We start from the raw sequence: 19,623 nt of genomic DNA, 5'->3' as shown, positions 1-19,623 counted from the left end.
TGTTTCTCAGAATAACTTTAAAAGGAAAATGTACTTCAGTGGGTGGTAGGAAATGATACGACTGGACTACTCAAATAAAATGGGACAGCTAATGTAGGGTAGGCTACTTTCATTTTATCATAAAAAACAACACCAATACAGCAACCCTAGTGAGGGTTTGTAAAGATAATTATGTCTTTCCTGCCCATTTTCAGTCCAATCTCCTTATTGCCACCAGAGCGACCTATAGTGCAAATCTGACCTTGTCATTCCCTGGCTGCAAATCCTTCAGGAGCTTTCACACCTCAATGGGGCCCTTGCAGCATTTAGGGAACACATGTATCACTCTAGTCCTTCCTCTTACCATCCCTGTGCCACCACTGCAGGCTTGAGATACAGCCAAACTGAGCTTCTTTTCAGTTCTTGAAAAGCCACAATCCAGTTTGCCTTTAGGTGTCCCAGAATGCTATTCTCTAAGTCTGGACTATTTTCCTCCATCTTCAGAAACTATTTCTTACCTAATTATCTATACCTAGTATTAGTTTAAAACTTGTCTGAGCCCAGATTTCCTAGACAACAGAGCCTAAAGCAAGAAATCAGAGCTGGTGCTTTGTGGGAAGGGCAGGGATGTGTAATCCCAGGGCAAACAAGGGAGAGAAAACAGGTGAAACAAGACAGGATGTGAAACAACAGGAAGCGTGTTAGCAATCTGGCCACTGCTTCAGTACAAGTCTTAATAAGTACAGCAGTTTGCTCAGCAGATGTGATCGTTGAGTATTCAAGATTTCTCAAGGTGACAGTACAGAGAAACAATGCCTCAAAAGGGGAGAAAGTAAGAAGGGGAATCTGTTTGCCCCAACCCCATGAGCCTTTTGTTTCCTACTAGACTGGTCTTTGGAGGATCTCAGCTTTATGCCAAAATCTTAGTTCTAACCTGCCACACTATGCATTCCCTGGCCTCACAGCCATTAAGCCCTAAGTGGGGTTAACAACCTCATCCTTCTAGGTCATGACATCTGGCCATTTTGGCAGCCTCTCAGAATACCAGATCATGTATCCAATGATGTCATGTGCAAGGAATCAATATATGCCACTTATATGTGCCAAGATATGCCACTTGGAATATGAATTATTTTGAGCTAAAAGCATTTGGGAGTCAAGAGATATAGAAAGAAGCATTTCTGGAGCTTCCTTTGTCTGATGAAAAGCAAAAACTTCTGAAAAATGAACACTGCTGGAAATCCCCTCTCCCAGGGAAAGTTTACAGCCACAGAGAAGATGGAAATTCAGCACTGGGTGGACCTACACAAAGGAAACACACTCATTGGTTTCTCCCATATATTTACCTTCCCATAGTTTGTCCTCCTTAGAATCCTAAAACCTCTTTCTTTGTCTTGTACTTTTCAACAAATCTACTATTCTTTGTTAAGATGCTATATAAGCTCAAGTGTTTTTGTTTTTGTTTTATTTTTTTTGTTTTCGTTTTTTAGAGAGGAAGAGAGAGAGAGAGAGATGGGGAGGGGCAGAGGGAAAGAGAATCTTAAGCAGCCTCCACACCCAGCATGGAGTCTGACATGGGGCTTGATTTTACAACTCTGAGATCATGAACTGATCCAAAATCAAGAGTTGAACACTTAACTGACTGAGTCATCCAGGTGTCCCTATATGAGACCAAGTTTTAACCATCTCTTTGAGTTACTTATCACTGAGTTTCTCCCACATGTATGCAAGTTACATGTGTTAATAAACTGTTTTTCTTGTGCTAATCAGTCTTTGTCAGCCTACATCACAGGGCCCCAGTCAGAAAACCCAGAAAATTAAAGGAAAAGTCTTTTTTCTTTACCTACAAGTATTTCCAAATAAAGGGCAAAATGTGCTAGTTTAGATCCTTTGAGAAGCAGACATCAAAACTGGGTTAAGTATCCAAGATATTGATTGTGTGAAACAACTATGAGGAAAAAGAGGGAGGAACAAAAAGGTGGAAAAAGCAGAGAATGATGTCAAAGCATAATGGAGGCAGGAAAGGAAATTCTTAGTAAGAAAGTTTTAGTCAGGAGGAGAGAGGAGCAAGATGGAAGAAGAGCAAGAGACCTGAATTTCATCTCATTCCAGGAATTCAGCTACATAGTTATCAAACTATTCTGAGCACTACAAACTCAACAGGAGATTGAAGAGAAGAATAGCAGTAATTCTAAGAACAGAAAAGCAACCACTTTCTGGAAGGCAGGACCTGCAAAGAAGTAAATTCAAGGCAATATACAGGAAGATAGACCATGGGGGGAGAGGCCAGCTCCTGGTAAGCAGTAGAGAGCAGAGCACAAAATCAGAACATATAGAAGTCTGTTTCACTGAAGGACATCAACTCAAAGGCTAAGCAGGGGGTGGACCCCTCACTGGGACAGCAAGGTCTCAGGACCCGGGAGCTCACAGAAAGACCGAGGGTGCCTGAGTGCAGTAGAGCTCCCAGCTACCAGAGTGGGAAAGCCAGCTGCAAAGATGGAGCCAAGGAGTGGGTTCTCAACTCAGGTTACCTTAAGCCATGATCTGAGGCACAGTCGGACCACTGCTCATTGAGCAGGGACCCCACAAGTGGCCGATCCTGGGAAATCCCACTTCCTCCACCAGGAGGAGTGGCATGGGAGTGCACTGCAGGAATCTACTGGGTTTGGAGACTCCAAACAGGGCCATGCACCAGAGATAGAAACAACCAATCAATGTGATAGAATACATTAATAAAAGAAAGAACAAGAACAATATGATACTCTCAGTAGATGCTGAAAAAGTATTTGACAAAGTACAGCATCCTTTGTCGATCAAAACTCTTCAAAATGTAGGAATGGAGGGTACATATCTCAATACCATCAAAGCCATCTATAAAAAACCCACCGCAAATATCATTCTCAATGGGGAAAAATTGAGAGCTTTTTCCTAAGGTCAGGAACACAACAGGAATGTTCACTATCACCACTGCTATTCAACATAGTACTAGAAGTCCTAGCCTCAGCAATCAGACAAAAAAAAGGAAGTAAAAGGCATCTGAATCAGCAAAAAATAAGTCAAACTCTCACTCTTTGCAGATGATATGATACTTTATGTGGCAAGCCCAAAAGATTCCACTCCAAAACTGCTAGAACTCATACAGGAATTCAGTAAAGTGTCAGGATATAAAATCAATGCATAGAAATCAGTTGCATTTCTATACACCAACAGCAAGACAGAAGAAAGAGAAATTAAAGAGTCGATCCCATTTACAATTGCACCAAAAACCATAAGATACCTAGGAATAAACCTAACCAAAGATGGAAAGACTCTATACTCAGAACACTATAAAGCACTCATGAAATAAATTGAGTATGACACACACAAAAAATGGAAAAACGTTCCATGCTCATGGATAGGAAGAATAATTATTGTAAAAATGTCTATGTTACCTAAAGCAATCTACACATTTAATGCAATCCCTATCAAAACACCATCCATTTTTTTTCAAAGAAATGGAACAAATAATCCTAAAATTTATATGGAACTAGGAAAGACCCCGAATAACCAGAGCAATGTTGAAAAAGAAAACCAAAGCTGACAGTATCACAATTCCATACTTCAAGCTCTATTACAAAGCTGTCATCATCAAGACACTGTGGTACCGACACAAAAACAGACACATAGATCAAGGAACAGAATAGGGAGCCCAGAAATGGACCCTCAACTCTATGGTCAACTAATCTTTGACAAACCAGGGAAGAACGTTCAATGGAAACAAGATAGTCTGTTCAACAAATGGTGTTGGGAACATTGGACAGCCACCTGCAGAAGAACAAAACTGGACCATTTCTTTACACCACACTCAAAAACAGACTCAAAATGGATGAAAGACCTCAATGCAAGAAAGGAACCCATAAAAATCCTTGAGGAGAACACAGGTAACAACCTCTTTGACCTGAGGCACAGCAACTTTTTCCTAGAAACATCGCCAAAGGCAAGGGAAGCAAGGGCAAAAATGAACTACTGGGACTTCATCAAGATCAAAAGCTTTTGCACAGCAAAGGAAACAGTCAACTAAACCAAAAGACAACTGACAGAATGAAAGAAGATATTTGCAAATGACATAACAGATAAAGGGCTGGTATCCAAAATCTATAAAGAACTTATCAAACTCAACACCCAAAGAACAAATAATCTGGTCAAGAAATGGGCAGAAGACACGAACAGACATTTCTGTGAAGAAGACATCCAGATGGCCAATAGACACATGAAAAAGTGCTCAACATCACTCACCATCAGGAAATACATATCAAAACCCTAGTGAGATACCACCTGACACCAGTCAGAATGACTAAAATTAACAAGTCAGGAAACAACAGGTATTGGTGAGGATGCAGAAAAAGGGGAACCCTCCTACTCTGTTGGTAGGAATGCAAGCTGGTACAACCACTCTGTAAAACAGTGTGGAGTTTCCTCAAAAAGTTGAAAATAGAGCTACCCTATGACCCAACAATAGCTACTGGATATTTATCCTAAAGATGCAAACGTAGTGATCCAAAGGGGCACATGCACCCAAATATTTATAGCAGCAATGTCTACAATAGTCAAACTATAGAAAGAGCATAGATGTTCATCAACAGATGAATGGATAAAGAAGATGTGATATATATATATATATATATATATATATATATATAGTGGAATACTATGCAGCCCTCCGAAAAACACCAAAATCTTGCCATTTGCAACAATGTGGATGGAACTAGAGGTTATTATGCTAAGTGAAATAAGTCAATCAGAGAAAGACGATTATCATATTATCTCTCTGATATGAGGAATTTGAGAGGCAGCACCAGGGGTTGTGGGAGGAAGGGAGGGTAAAAATGAAACAAGATAGGATTGTGTGGGAGACAAACCATAAGAGACTCTTAATCTCAGGATACTAACAGGGTTGCTGGAGGAGGGGGTGGGAGGGTTGGGGTGGCTGGCTGGGAGACATTGGGGAGGGTATGTATTATGGTGAGGAAAAAAAAAAAGATCAGTGGTTGCAGAGGATGGGGCTTGGAGAAAAAGAAGAAAAGAAAAGAAAGATAGTTCTCGTCAGACTGATAGGGAATCCTAGAGCCAAAGCTGCCTATTGTAGAAGTTCTGTGTTGTACGGGAAAGGGCCTGCCTTAGGATCCCTTTGTCACTTAGTCTCTGGCAGAGAGCAACCTGGGAAGTGGGGCATCAGCCCCAACACAGTGGATTCAAAGCACAGAAGCTGGAGTCATCCATTACTTCTGTCCCTCTCAGCAGATCTGAGTGGTGCACAAGGAGTGGCAATCTCTAGCTGAGTGGTAGATACCAAGATGGAGGCCAGGACCACTGGGTGTTGGGTTCTTGGTGTTGCAGCACAGCCCAGTGTAGGGGGCTGAGAGAATCTGAAGTGGCAGTGGACATCCGTGTTGACACAAGAGTCAAGGCAATTCTACTGGGAAGGCCGCCTTCAAAATCCTACTCGTCTTTCATCCCATGTTAGGGGCTCCTGGTCTTTGCTCTGTGATTCCTTTATCAAAGCATGATTATACTGTATTGTAACTGCATATTTATTAGTAATCTTTCCTGATAGTGTAAGCTCTAAGGAGGCAGGGGCCATATCTGTCTTGTTCATGGTCCTCAGAAGGAACACAACAAAGAAAGTTGAATAGATGAGAAACAAAACCCCTGCTGTCTGCCATTGATACTTCCAAGGCTATGAAATGAACTGTGGATGCTTTTATCCCTAAGATTCTCTATCTCTAAAATAAGTCTCAATTAAAAACATCATACATACATACATACATAAAACCTCTTTTAGTGGTTGTGAAGGATAACCTTATAAAAAGATGTGTAATGGAACTTTTATTTTTAGAATTTCCCTAAACCCGAAAGATAAGGCCAGTGGCTAATAAATCCTCTCACATTCTAAAGATTGCTGAGGAAGTTTCCAGCCACCCCTTTCCAGGACTTGCCTGGAAGAGATGCAAAACGTGACCTTGCATCCCCCCTCCCACCCCTACACCCCCCACCACACACACACACACACACACACACACACACACACACACTTCCCCTACCCTAGCTATGTTACATAAACAAGTGGGAGTTCATTTAGAAAGAGAATGTTTGGGGAGGGGAGAGTGCTATGGCCTTTTTCCTCTCTCCTGATGGAGCACGAAGTTAAGGCATGCTTCATGCACCATCAGGAAGATGATGGGATAATGAAGGAGAGTGTTCTTTGCTGCAAAATGGAGTTGAGGTGGGGTGGTTCTAGAGAGAAACATGGTAGAGATTTGCATGCCTGCAGTAGAAGACTGCAGTCCCCTGTCAGCTTAATCTGGGGCCACCAGGAGCAGGCAAAGCTTTTAGGAAGAAGGATTTATGTCCCTTGAGTTTGGGGCTGTAATTATACATGTAGTGTGTGCTCCCTGCCTGCAGAATTCTGAAGTTGGAAGGCTGTACCTACCACGCACCCTCACTCCAGACTCTCTGGGTTGGTTTCTGCAAGCTCTGTATAATTCTGACTTTCAGGGGTCGGAAAGCAGTTTACATTTTTATGCCACCTTTGACTCCGATTTCCTACATGTCTGAGTTAGTTCAGCTTGTGGATCGTCTTCCCTCGTGCACCCTAGACATGGAGCAGCCTTCTTTTGATTTCCCCTTAATGTCTGTCTCTCAGAGGAGGCATCTGTGTGTGGAGCAGAGGAAAATGGTTTATGTCACCCTGTTGCTTCTCACCCTCTTGCCCCCAGGACTCTTCCTTTTCTTCTTTCTCCTTTCCATTGGGGTCCCTAAGAAATTCATTTCCCTTTACTTTTTCTTGTAAGACAACTTAGACCACTGCATCCTACTTGCTCAAGAATTCCATTTACCTATAGTCAACATGCTCTGTAAGCAACGGACCATTTTCTCCAGAGCTTCCATCCTGAGGAACACTAAACTCTCCTACTGGTCTCTGAGATTAGATAGCTGAAGTAAGAGATCTGATTCAGAAGTGACTGAAAGGTCATTGATAAGCCTCCACTGTCCACCCCCTTCCCTCATTCCCTACAGAGTTAGTGAGAGGGCATGGTGCCCTCCATCATGCCTGGGTGGGTCTCAAGGCAGTTTCCAGGGTGGAAGAGAACAATATGTTTGTCTGCTAGATAAACTATGACTCCACCCACTTCTGAAAGCAGGTGCTGCAAAACTCCGTTCTGGTATTAAATAACACATTTTTGTCCTCTTCATTTCACATCTGTCACACGAACTGCACCAGAATACATTTAATAAAGAAGTCCATGCTAATCATTAATTATGATACAATATACCAGTTGTATTATAGTCTAATGTAACTCACACTTGTGGATTTCAAAAAGCTTCTTCAGATTTAATTAATCTTGAGCTTTGCTGATGAAAAGCATGGCTTCTACCCGGAGTGAGTTTAGGTTTCTAATCTGTTCCTTAAGGTCACCTCATTTTTCTTGAAAATGTACATTTATAGTTTAACACTGCAGATCTTTCACATTCCCTATTAAGCAATTATTTTGATTACTTCATTATCTTTCTTTTTTTTCTTAGACTATTTAGGTTGGTTTCTGCCTACCGCTAGCCAAGTGTAATTCCGACATTCTCTCTCACTCCCTTTATTAGCTTGATTTGCATTAGCAAGGGATTCATTTTCATTCTGAAGACTGAAAACAATTTCATTATCTGATAAAAATTATCTCCTCATATGCTGTAAGAAGCAATTCTCCTCATTTATGGTCTCATTAAGCATTTCATATACCTAATACATCTTCTCAATTCTTCCTCTTTCCGGAAGTAATCATTCTTGCGGCTCAACTGACAATATCTTGGGCTTGGAACTCTCATTTTTGCCTTCCTTCCTTCTTTTGTTCTTTCTTTTCCTGACGTAGTAACTGCATCATCTCTGTGAACACTGACTATTTCCTTCTCTTCCTACACATTTTGTTCAGGTTTCATTCCAACACCTACACAGCTGTATCATAAGTTGTAAGTTTACATTTCTGTTGTCCTTAGTGGACTATGAGCATCTCAAGGGTGGGCCACAGCTTCCAGATATTTATATATTCAGAGTCTGGAACTGTGTCCAGTGTTCAGCAATAATCAAAAGATGTGTACTGAATAGATGAAAGACTAAGGACACACACACAATCATTTTTATTTTTAAAAAATAGTACTTTGGGGCACCTGGGTGGCTCAGTGGGTTAAAGCCTCTGCCTTCGGCTCAGGTCATGATCCCAGGGTCCTGGGATCAAGCCCCACATTGGGCTCTCTGCTCAGCGGGGAGCCTGCTTCCTCCTCTCTCTCTGTCTGCCTCTCTGCCTACTTGTGATCTTTGTCAAATAAATAAATAAAATCTTTAAAAAAAATAGTACTTTTCAAAACACAGGAGAAAGTGGAGTGGCCAAAGCAAGTTGATAAGGAAATGAATCAGTTGGGCAAACTGAGTCAAGCTGAAGAGATATACAGATCTGCAAGTAATAGGAAAGAAGTACTTTAACTGCCCCAGTGGAAGCTAAAACACCCTTGAGGCTGCAAGAGCCCAGATGAGCAAGAGAAAAATCCAAAACACTACCAGGAGAATATGGATACATCACAATGATCACATGGGGTGAATTCCAAGTCAGACCTAGTGCCTTCTGTGCAAATAAGATACTGAACCATGACTTTCTTCTCACCAAATCTCCAAAAGTTGACAGATATTGCTGAAACATTCCTGTGTCTGATGTCACATTCTTGATTTATTTCTCAGTTTTATTCATCCCTCAAGTAGGAAAAGAGTAATCAGAATATTTCCTTTTCACCATAAGCATGTCAGAAATATAAGGAATGCTGAAGAATCACCCTATGGCATTGGGGTCAATTCCATGGAAATGCCACGGCAGCTCAGCCTGCTGTGGAGCTCAGCCAATTTTTTTTTATTATTATTTTTATTAACATATAATGTATTATTTGCTCCAGGGGTACAGGTCTGTGAATCATCAGGTTTACACACTTCACAGCACTCACCATAGCACATACGTCCCCAATGTCCATAACCCAACCACCCTCTCCATACCCCACTCCCCCAAGCAACCCTCAGTTTGTTTTGTGAGTTTGAGAGTCTCTTATGGTTTGTCTCCCTCCTGATCCCGTCTTGTTTTATTTTTTTAACCTTCCCTTCCCCCCGCAACCCCCCACGTTGCGTCTCAAATTCCTCATTATCAGGGAGATCATATGATAATTGTCTTTCTCTGATTGACTTATTTTGCTCAGCATGATACCCTCTAGTTCCATCCACGTCATCGCAAATGGCAAGATTTCATTTCTTTTGATGGCTGCATAGTATTCCATTGTCTATATATACCACATCTTCTTTATCCATTCATCTGTGATGGACATCTAGGTTCTTTCCATAGTTTGGCTATTGTGGACATTGTGCACCCAAATGTTTATATCAGCCTATTTTTATGGAATCAGAGTTCCTTAGCAGGTTTAGATTACATTAAATTTAAAATGCTATTAAACCTTTAAATGGAGAGGTCAAGCAGACAGGTGGCTATAGGACTTTGGAGATAAGGGAACAATCTAGGTTGGAGATGAAAATCTGGAAGATTTTAACACACAAATGGTATGGAGATGGTCATCTTGAGTGAGAGTAATGGAGAAGAGAAAAGGGAGCACATGTAAGGGAGGAGAGTTTTTTGCTTAAAACTGGTCAATCTTTTAAGTAAAAGGTTAGCAAACTATGATGTGTAAGTGAAAGGCCTTCTGCCTATTTTTGTTCAGTCTTTGAGCTAAGAATTGTTTCATATTTTTGAATGGTTAGGAAAAAATAATCTAAAGGAGAAGAGCATTTCATAATGCATGAACATTATATGAAATTCAAATTGATAATTAAAGTTCTATTGGAACTCAGCCATGCACATTTGTTCACATATTGTCTATGATTGCTTTTGCACTACAATAGCAGAGTTGACTGGTTGCAACAGAGACACAGACTAAAATATTTACTATCTTGCTCTTTACAGTCCAAGTTTGCTGGCTTATGGTGTCATGTGAGAACAGGAGTTCCGGAACTGCTATGCCAGTGTTGCCCCTACGAGGGAAACCAGTCTGAATAGGAAAGGTGGCAGGGAGGAGGGTTGCTAAGATATTTGGCTGGAAATGGAACCAGAGCCCAGAAGTGACTGTGACACTCCCAGACTGAATCAAACTTGAAGCTCACTTTATCATTGGCCTTTTCAATTAATGAGTGAATAAATGCCCTTTATTGTTGGATCTAGTTGGATAGATTTTCTATTATCCACTACCAAAAAACGTTTAACTAATATAGTTGTGAGATCCAGATGTAAATCATAGTCCTTTTTGCCCTTAATATATGCCAACTTGATTCAAATCTCCCATTTCATAGCCTCTACGAGTCCAAGGTCATCCTCATGATTTCTACAAATTCTTAAAGACTTATGGTCTTGGTTGCTAAAATAGAATATCATAGACAGGGTGGCTTAAACAACAAGTATTTATTTCTCATAGTTCTGGAGGTGGGAAAGTCCAAAATCAAGGTTCCAGCCAATTCAGTCACTGGTGAGAGCGCTCTTCCTGGTTTAAAGATGGCTGCCTTCTTATCATAACCTTTCATAGCAGAAAGACAGTTAGCTCTCTGTTGTCTTCTTATAAGGGCATTAATCCATCATGAGGTCTCCACCCTCAAGACCTCATCTAAACCTAATTACATTCCAAAGACCTCATTTCTAAGTACCATCAAATTGGGGGTTAGGATTTTAACATATGACTTGGGGGGAGCGGGGATACAAACCTTCAGGCCATAATACTCATGGTCCTTGCTCCATGAAGTCCATGTCCATGACATATACTGTCTGTTTTTCTCCCATTCTACCTCAACACAAGTTTCCCAAACCTACACACACACTCTGAACCTATCATCCTCTGAGTTTACTAATTTAACTTAGGATTTGAGGGATCATTAAAAGGACTCATTTTAACAACTCTACAACCTCCTACCATCTCCTGGCTCTCCATTCTGTTCTCCTTTCTTTACTCTCTTATTCCACTATTTCCAAAAAATTAATTCTCTTCTTTGGATGATGAGCAACCATCCCAGTTTGCCCAGGACTGCCTTAATTTGGGTACCATCCTAGTTTTTGCACACCCCCGTGTCCCATAAAGCATCTTAGACCTGAGTGAAGTGGGAAGATTGGTGACTCTATTTCCTTGTCTCAGGTAAAGCCTTTTTACCTGCTTCTCTGAAGCATCAAAACCAGCCCACTTCTGTGGCTCACAGACGCCACCTGCTCCAAAAGACTGAAATATCTTCCTAATCAAGGCAAGTCTCCTTAAAGGGAATAAGTGTACAGGATGTTATGAAAATTAACATTTCTTATCATTAGATGCATATATACTTAGGGTAGCTACATGATCTTAATGAATTGATGCTTGTATCATTATGAAATGTTTCATTTTACCTCTGGCAGCAATCCCTATCTTGAAATTTATCTCGATGTTAATATAATCATGCAGGATCGCTTATGTTCATTGTTCATATGGTATATATTTCTCCATCCTTTTATTTTCAACCTGTCAGTGTTTTTTGGTTTTTTTTTAAAGATTTTATTTATTTATTTGACAGAGAGAAATCACAAGTAGGCAGAGAGGCAGGCAGAGAGAGAGAGGAGGAAACAGGCTTCCTGCTGAGCAGAAAGCCCGATGTGGGGCTCGAACCCAAGACCTGGGATCATGACCTGAGCCGAAGGCAGCGGCTTAACCCACTGAGCCACCCAGGTGCCCCCCTGTCAGTGTTTTTATTTAAAATGGACACACACATGGGGCGCCTGGGTGGCTCAGTGGATTAAGTCGCTGCCTTCGGCTCAGGTCCATGATCTCAGGGTCCTGGGATCGAGTCCCGCATCGGGCTCTCTGCTCAGCAGGGTGCCTGCTTCCCCCCCTCTCTCTCTCTGCCTGCCTCTCCGTCTACTTGTGATCTCTCTCTGTCAAATAAATAAATAAAATCTTTAAAAAAAATTATCTATAAAATGGACACACACTTTTAACTAGAAGTGTGGGTCCATTTACAATTAGTGTAATTAATGATATTGTTGAATGTAAGTCAAATATAAGTCATTGAGAGTTTTAGGTCTGTCCATTATCTTTTGCTTTCCATATTTCTGATGAGACGCCAGTCTCTATTAACCATTGTCCCTTTTCTTAGTATGTTACATCTTTTTCTTTCAAATGACTTAATATTTTTTTCCATCTTTGGTTTTCAGAAGTCTGAATATGATTTGATTGGGTACAGGTTCTTTTTTAAAAGGTAGATATCATTTCTGTGGGTCGGAGTTGTGGGCTGGCCTTGATGGTTTCCATTCTATAAGTATACTGTCTATTTTTCCTTCTGTGATGACTGATTTGATATTAAGTTTATCTAGTAAATTTTTAAATTTCAGATATTACAGATTTCAGTTCTAGGATTTCCATCAGGTTCTTTTTTTATAGTTTCCATATTTTTCTTGATATTCCCCATCTCTTTACCCATTATATCAATCTTCCGAACAGATTCCTTTAGGTGTGTAACATAGTTATTTTAAAGTCTTCATCTGCAATTTCTAGGAGTTTCAAAGATCTGTTTGACTGTTTTCCCCCTTGATTGTGGGGGAAAATCCACAGTATCTTCCTCTGAAGAATGTTGAGTTTTGTTCTAGTGCCATTAAACTACTAACAAATTACCTTCATCTTGTGGGTCTTTGATGGGTTGAACTTGTTTTGCCCTGAGGCCTCAGTCGTCATTCTTAGTCCTGGGATTCACCTTCCTAAGGCATGGCCCTCTTAGGGTTTCAGTGAAAGGAACAAAGAATTTAATAGACCCCTTTTACTTAGCTGGACTTGAATTCCAAACTTGTCTCTCCAGTACCAGGCACCTGCTGAAACCTCTGATTGGCTCTTTTAAAGATTTTATTTATTTCTTTGACAGAGAGACAGGGAGCGACGGAACACAAGCAGGGGAAGAGGCAGGCAGAGGGAGAAGCAGGCTTTCACCAAGCTGGGAGCTCCATGTGGCACTCAATCCCAGGACCCTGGGATCATGACCTGAGCCGAAGGCAGAGGCTTAACGACTGAGCCACCCAGGCACCTCTGTTTGACTCTTTTAAACTTCCAGCTGTTATTTTCCATTGGATTCCCTGGGGTCTGATTATGTGCAAGTGGAAACCAACAATTTGACAGGAATTTGTGCAGATTTTGGAGCGCCCCACTCTGCCTCCCAATTTTCTGAAACATCCTTCCTCAATTTCTGACTCTGCCTTGTGAATCCTTGGTCCCTTCTATCTGCTTCTTCCTATGAGCTCTATCCCTCATGTACTTTACAAGATGAGGAGTACCCTCAAGGAAAAAGCAATTCAAATGTGAATCTTGGAGCACCTGGGTGGCTCAGTTGGTTAAGCATCCAACTCTTGATTTCAGCTCAGGTCATGAGGTCATGATATCAGGGTCTGGAGATGGAGCCCCACAACTGGCTCTAAGCTCAGTAGGGAGTCTGCTTGAGATTCTCCCTCCTCCCTTGGCCCCTCCCCCTGCATTCATGCTCTCTGTCTCTCCCTCTCTACCTCGAAAATAAATAAACAAATGTTTTCAAAAATAAATAAATGTGAATCTTACGTAGTTTTTTCCTCTTTCTTTCAAGGATCATGTCCCCCTCAATTTCTGCATAGCTTCAGCCATCCCCCAGGGCTTCAAATAGTTATTTGAATTCTGATTTTATAATTATTTACTTCTTTGTAGTCTAAAGTTCAAAATTGTTATGATCAGATGATAGTTCAATGAAAGCTACTCTGCTAGTAACCAAAAGTAAATACCTCTTATTCTGAATAAATAAGTAAATAAATAGATAAATAAATAAAATTCGATTCTCTGGTCTTTCTAGGCAGAACTGAACTTTCCTGAAAGGTACCTGTGATAATGTAAGTTGACTTAAAGTAAGAGGAAGCTGCCCTGCAGATCCAGGACCTGCTAGCCACTGTTCCAGGTGCTTTATCCCTCCCCAACATATGGACGAGGAAGATGAAGGGCACGGAGGTTAAGAAATGTACCCAAGTCTCTGTAGGCGGTCAATCGGAAAGCCAGGACTCCAGCCCATATGACCCGATGTCATCGCTGACTGTTTTAGTCACTGCATGGTGGTGCTATTCAAGCATGTGCTGCCCTTCAGTGTGGCCTTTCCCTAACGGAGAGAGTTCAGAGGGGATTTAAGCTTGCAGCAGAGGACTGAACCGAATACACTTTATATGGTTCTTTGAAACCAATGAATCCATTATCCTATAAAAATTATAATCTCCAATCCACCAAACATATTTTCATGTCAGAAAAAATTATCTTCCCTCAGTCAGGAATCCAGAAAATGTCCATACAAGATGGTATTGTCATGTATACTCAGCTCTCACAGAATCTTTTCTCTTTTCTCAACTTCTGAATTTCACTTACAGCACCTGGAGCAGAACTGTATATTGTGGTTTTGCCTGAACTGCCACGGTGCTCGCTGTATATTGTGTTCATTTCCAATGCAATGCTGAGATTGATAAAGCAACTTACTTACTTCAAGCAATTCAAAGCATCGGTCTTCCAAGTATTGAAAAATAGCCATTTTGGTGTGTTTTCCCATGCCACCCTAAATGCATTGGAAAAGTATTTTTTACCAATTAAATTGTTCTAAGAGAAAAGCCACATTTTTTTCCTGAAACTGTTTCGAAGACCAATAAAAATATCCCTTTTCCTGATACCTGTCTTTTGCTACATGCCTCCCAAATTGTTTTAAACAGACAGATCAGAAGTGGATATTGTTTTGGAAAAAAAAAAAAAAGAATAGAAAAATTCTTGAAAACCTGCCAAAGACAACCCTTGGAAGTCTACCGTCTTTGAGATGATCTATGAAATGGGCTGCATTTCACTGTAGGCTGCCGTCAAAGAAGGAGTTCATTTAAAATAGAATCTCAGGAGCCTCCACAGGAAAAACTGTTCTCTGGAATTAGTACTGGGAATAGCAGGGCTTCCAAGTACAAGGTCTGTTTTGCCCTCACAACACTGTTGATGTTGTAGTGCGCTGCACGGGCTTATGCAAGCGTGCTGCTGGAAAGCACGCAGCCGCATCTCTGGCTGACCCCGAGTGAGCGTAAAGGTTGCAATATCATCTTTTTTCCCCCCAAGAAATTAATTCAGCTCTTGGCTTCATCATAAGTAAGATGATATCTGTGTTCTATCTTTATTTGTTTTCTTTGCCTCCTTTTTCCTATCTGGCTTTAATCTTAGCTTTGTATTGCATACCTACTTGTAAGGTCTCTTCCATCCTTTCTGAGCAGGTCTGAAGATAACTGACGAAATGATCAGGGTTTGATGACCATAGTTTCCAAAATAAAGGCCACTGAACTGTAAATGAAAGTTGAGAGAGCCAGATGAAAACCTGAAAACGATGTCACAAATTATATGGAAAGGGTTAATAGCCTGGGCATCAAGGGATCTTGGAAATTGACAATAACTACAACAAAATAGATGGACATACAAGTAAAAAGCTGAGTGAGGGAAATGAAAGAGAAGAGGCATGGAAGTAGAAAAAAAAATGTGATGAGCCAATAAGAAATTAAGAACCATGCCACTTCAGTTGTCCAAGAAATGTGAATCAAAATTTAATGAGGAACTTCTATTAAAAAATAGGGAAATAAATTCATTGGCTTCCTTGCAATCCACCTACCTTGCTCTCTGACCTCAAGGACAGGGCAGGACAGATGTGCAAATACGCATGGGTGAAATAGAGTGGGTCCCACGTGAGAATGCGTGTGGTATGTGGAGGCGTTAGGGGGCAGCAAGAAAGACAGGTCTGAGGCAGCGGAGGTGCCTAGGCTGAATCTAGGATGAAAAGCTACTATCGTTAGGTGTGACTCTATTTGAAGGAAGGCAGTAAGTGGTATTCTTCATGTACAGTCTCTGGCACATAGTGGGCAATAGATATTTTCTAAATGAAAAGAGTGAGAAAGGACATTCTTGCCAAAAAGCAAAGGCACAAAATAATGAATGAAATCCATCAAACGAACAAATATGTGCATGAACAAATGAGCTAAGTTTTCAAGGGAAATGCTAGTTATTTATGAAGGAGATTTTTTTTAATATTTCTTAAAGATTTATTTATTTGGCAGAGAGAGAGCAAAAGCAGGGGGAGCAGCAGAGGAAGAGGGAAAAAGAAGCAGGCTTCCCGCTGAGCAGGGACCTGGCGCAGAGCTCAGTCCCAGAACCCCAGGATCACAACCCGGACCCAAGGCAGACATTTAACTGACTGAGCCACCCAGGCTCCCCATAAGAAGGAAATTTAAATAACCAGCCTCCAAAGGGGCAAAACGAAGATTTGATATATTTTTTTTTTCCTTCCTATAGATCATTACCATATACTTCATTATTAAAAAATAGAACTCTGGGGGCGCCTGGGTGCCTCAGTGGGTTAAGCCTCTGCCTTCAGCTCAGGTCATGATCCCAGGGTCCTGGGATCGAGCCCCGCATCGGGCTCTCTGCTCAGCACGGGGGGAGACTGCTTCCTCCTCTCTCTCTCTCTCTCTCTGCCTGCCTCTCTGCCTGCTTGTGATCTCTATCTGTCAAATAAATAAATAAAATCTTAAAACAAAAAGAAAATAGAACTCTGGACAATACCTTTGGATCTAATTACATCCTGACTTTTCTAACTGTATCTCATCCAGATGACCAGGTCTCAACACTCTCAATTTGAGCATTTTCCCAACCAGTATGCTCTGAAAAGGCATCTGTGCTGCACCTCAGGAAATACGGATAAATGCCTCAAATCTCAATACTTTTCCGTCTAAGATTGTGAAAACACTGGCTATGAGGGAAGACAATTAGATATGCTGTAGGACATACGTTTAAATGTTAAGGTTGATTGTTTCGCAGCAGTGGATTTCTGGTAACTTTTTTATTTTCTACTTTGTACTTTTCAATATTTCACAAATTCTCTATATTAGTTCTGAATTGGTTTTGCAATGACGAGAAAAGAAATCAGTTTAAGTTATTCTTGTGAATCTTGTGGGGGAGAATTAAATTAGGACAGTTGTGAAACTCTTAGAAAATCTTCAAATTATTTAGAAATCTACTGGGTTTTCTTTCACATCGTGTACAGTTTTAAGGGAGGGCTCAAGTTGATTTGCACTCGGGCAGAATGTGGTTTTTAGACCTGTTTCATTCTAACTTAAAAAATACAAAAACATATAAATGTTTTGTAAATATGAAACAGGAGCAAAAGCAATTTAATAGCAATTAATTTTGTATTGTTTCCAAAACTCCAGTTGAAAATGTCTTTTCTTAATTTAAGGTTTTATTTATTTATTTGAGAGAGAGTGAGAGAGAACATGAGACAACAGGAGAAGATCAGAGGGAGAAGCAGACTCCCCCAGGAGCTGGGAGCCTGATGTGGGATTCATCCCAGGACTCTGAGATCGTGACCTGAGCCGAAGGCCGTTGCTTAACCAACTGAGCCACCCAGGCACCCGAAAATGTCCTTGTTGTAATAAAATTCCTACGCCTTTTAACCCAGCATTTTAACTAATGAATTTAATTATGAAAAAAACTGCTGTCGCTAAAGCCTTCCTCTTAATCATGCCTGTATTGATTAAAAAAAAAAAAAAAGTCTGTTGCTATGGAAATTCCAGTGTCAGAGTCACATCTCTTTAAGCTCTACTGAAGTGTAAAGCAAAAATAGGAAACGAGTCTTCAGTAAAGAGAAACTTCTTCCTCAATGTATTTTTAAAAACATTGAAATTGTGGATTGTAGATGGATTTTACAAATGAACCTCACTTTGCGTAACAAGCCGTCATGAAAAAGTTCTGCATATATCTAATTTTAGAAAATCAAACTATTTAAAGTATAACTAGAGAACTTACACTGCAGGCATTGCACAGGGGATCTGCCTCAATTTAATTAAACATATATTGAGGCTCTACTATCTTCCATTAAAAATGAGTATTCTCATAGAGTTTTCCAAAATCGAGCACATATATAATTTGACATCAGTTTCAAAATGATTTTTGGTTATTAAAACCCCAAATAATGGAACCAGATGTGAACTACAGCTGTATAATGAAACCAGAGTCACACTTCACATGAATAGTTACTGGTAAGTACCGGTAGGTGAGCCAATAACCACAGGAAGCAGGCAGCCAACAAGATGAAGACGGCATATGATGAACTTGCTTTTAACTTACGAACTATCTCGCATATGCAAAAAGTGGAGACCAATAAAACAAACCCCTCAGCTTAAAAAAGATAATTTTACAAGTAAAATGAAACTTCTTGGGCCTTCTTGTTAGATCTCATTCCCTCTCCTTTATCTAAGAGATGACTCCAAACCTGAACTTGGGCTTGCCCATGAACCTGCATTGAAAAATGTTTTTAGTATATACTTAAACTCCCATAAGTACTCTATATTAGGTCATTTCCCCTGTTCTAGCAACTTATATAAATGGTGTCTTCGTATATGTTTCTGCAACACTTCACTTTTCTTTTACTCAGCTTACCTTTGAAGTGTATCCAGATAAATATGTCTCTTTAATTCATTTACAATTATCCTGCTGTAGTCTGTTACACATTCATTTCTAATTTCTGTGTACTTTTCTACTGCATGACGACATGATCATTTTTTAAAAAATATTTTATTTATTTATTTGACAGACAGAGATCACAAGTAGGCAGAGAGAGAGGGGAAGCAGGCTTTCTGCTGAGCAGAGAGCCTGATGTGGGGCTCGATCCCAGGACCCTGAGACCATGACCTGAGCCAAAGGCAAAGGCCTAACCCACTGAGCCACCCAGGTGCCCCACAATCATTTATTTTATCTAGTCTCCATCTGAGGGATATTAGATAGGTTTGTTTGTGTTTTGGGGGGGTTGTTTTTTGCTATTGTAATCAAATGCATCAGTGAAGATTTTTGCACAAGTTTCCTTGAGCACGTGGGCAAGCTTCTGTGGGGGATATACCACAAGCATTTCAAGAATGGGAGAATGAGAAAAGGTGCTGTGCTTCAACAGCAGGCTTCCTGGTCCACTGTTTTCTCCCCCAATCCACAGCTACGGGCTTGTCCAATCCTGTGCACACAGATAATATTAAATTATTAAAATTTATATTTCCATAGATTGAAGTTAGCCTTGATGACATTATATATATTTCTCCTAGATTTCCTGGCTTTATGGACACCTTGTGCATTCCAAGATCCCTTAGCAAACAATGAAGTATCCGGTCTCAAGCTAAATGAAAGCTGAAGGACTGTGAGGCGGACTCACACACTTGTAACATCCTGGAGTTACAGTTTCAAGCCTGCACTGTGAAAATACAACAACGCAAGCCTCTGCGCTGAAGGGCGGTATTAAGAGCCAAATGAGCCGCGCGCCAGCCAGTGCCCAAGGAGTTCTGGGAGCTCGATGCTCTGCCATTTGAATTAGGATGGAGAGATCCCTATGATGCGCAGAAGGAGACGGAAGTGCAATGCAGGCTAGAGACAGAAACCAAGTTTCTAGTCCTCTCCAGAAATATGCCATTTCCCCCCTGCATTTCAATGACGGAGAACAAGTCAGCTGGGTGGGGAATGTGTAAACCGCCCGCA

The sequence above is a fragment of the Lutra lutra genome, chromosome 8 (assembly GCF_902655055.1).
Source record: "Lutra lutra chromosome 8, mLutLut1.2, whole genome shotgun sequence".
Taxonomy (NCBI): domain Eukaryota; kingdom Metazoa; phylum Chordata; class Mammalia; order Carnivora; family Mustelidae; genus Lutra; species Lutra lutra.
Note: the sequence above shows the minus strand (reverse complement) of the source record.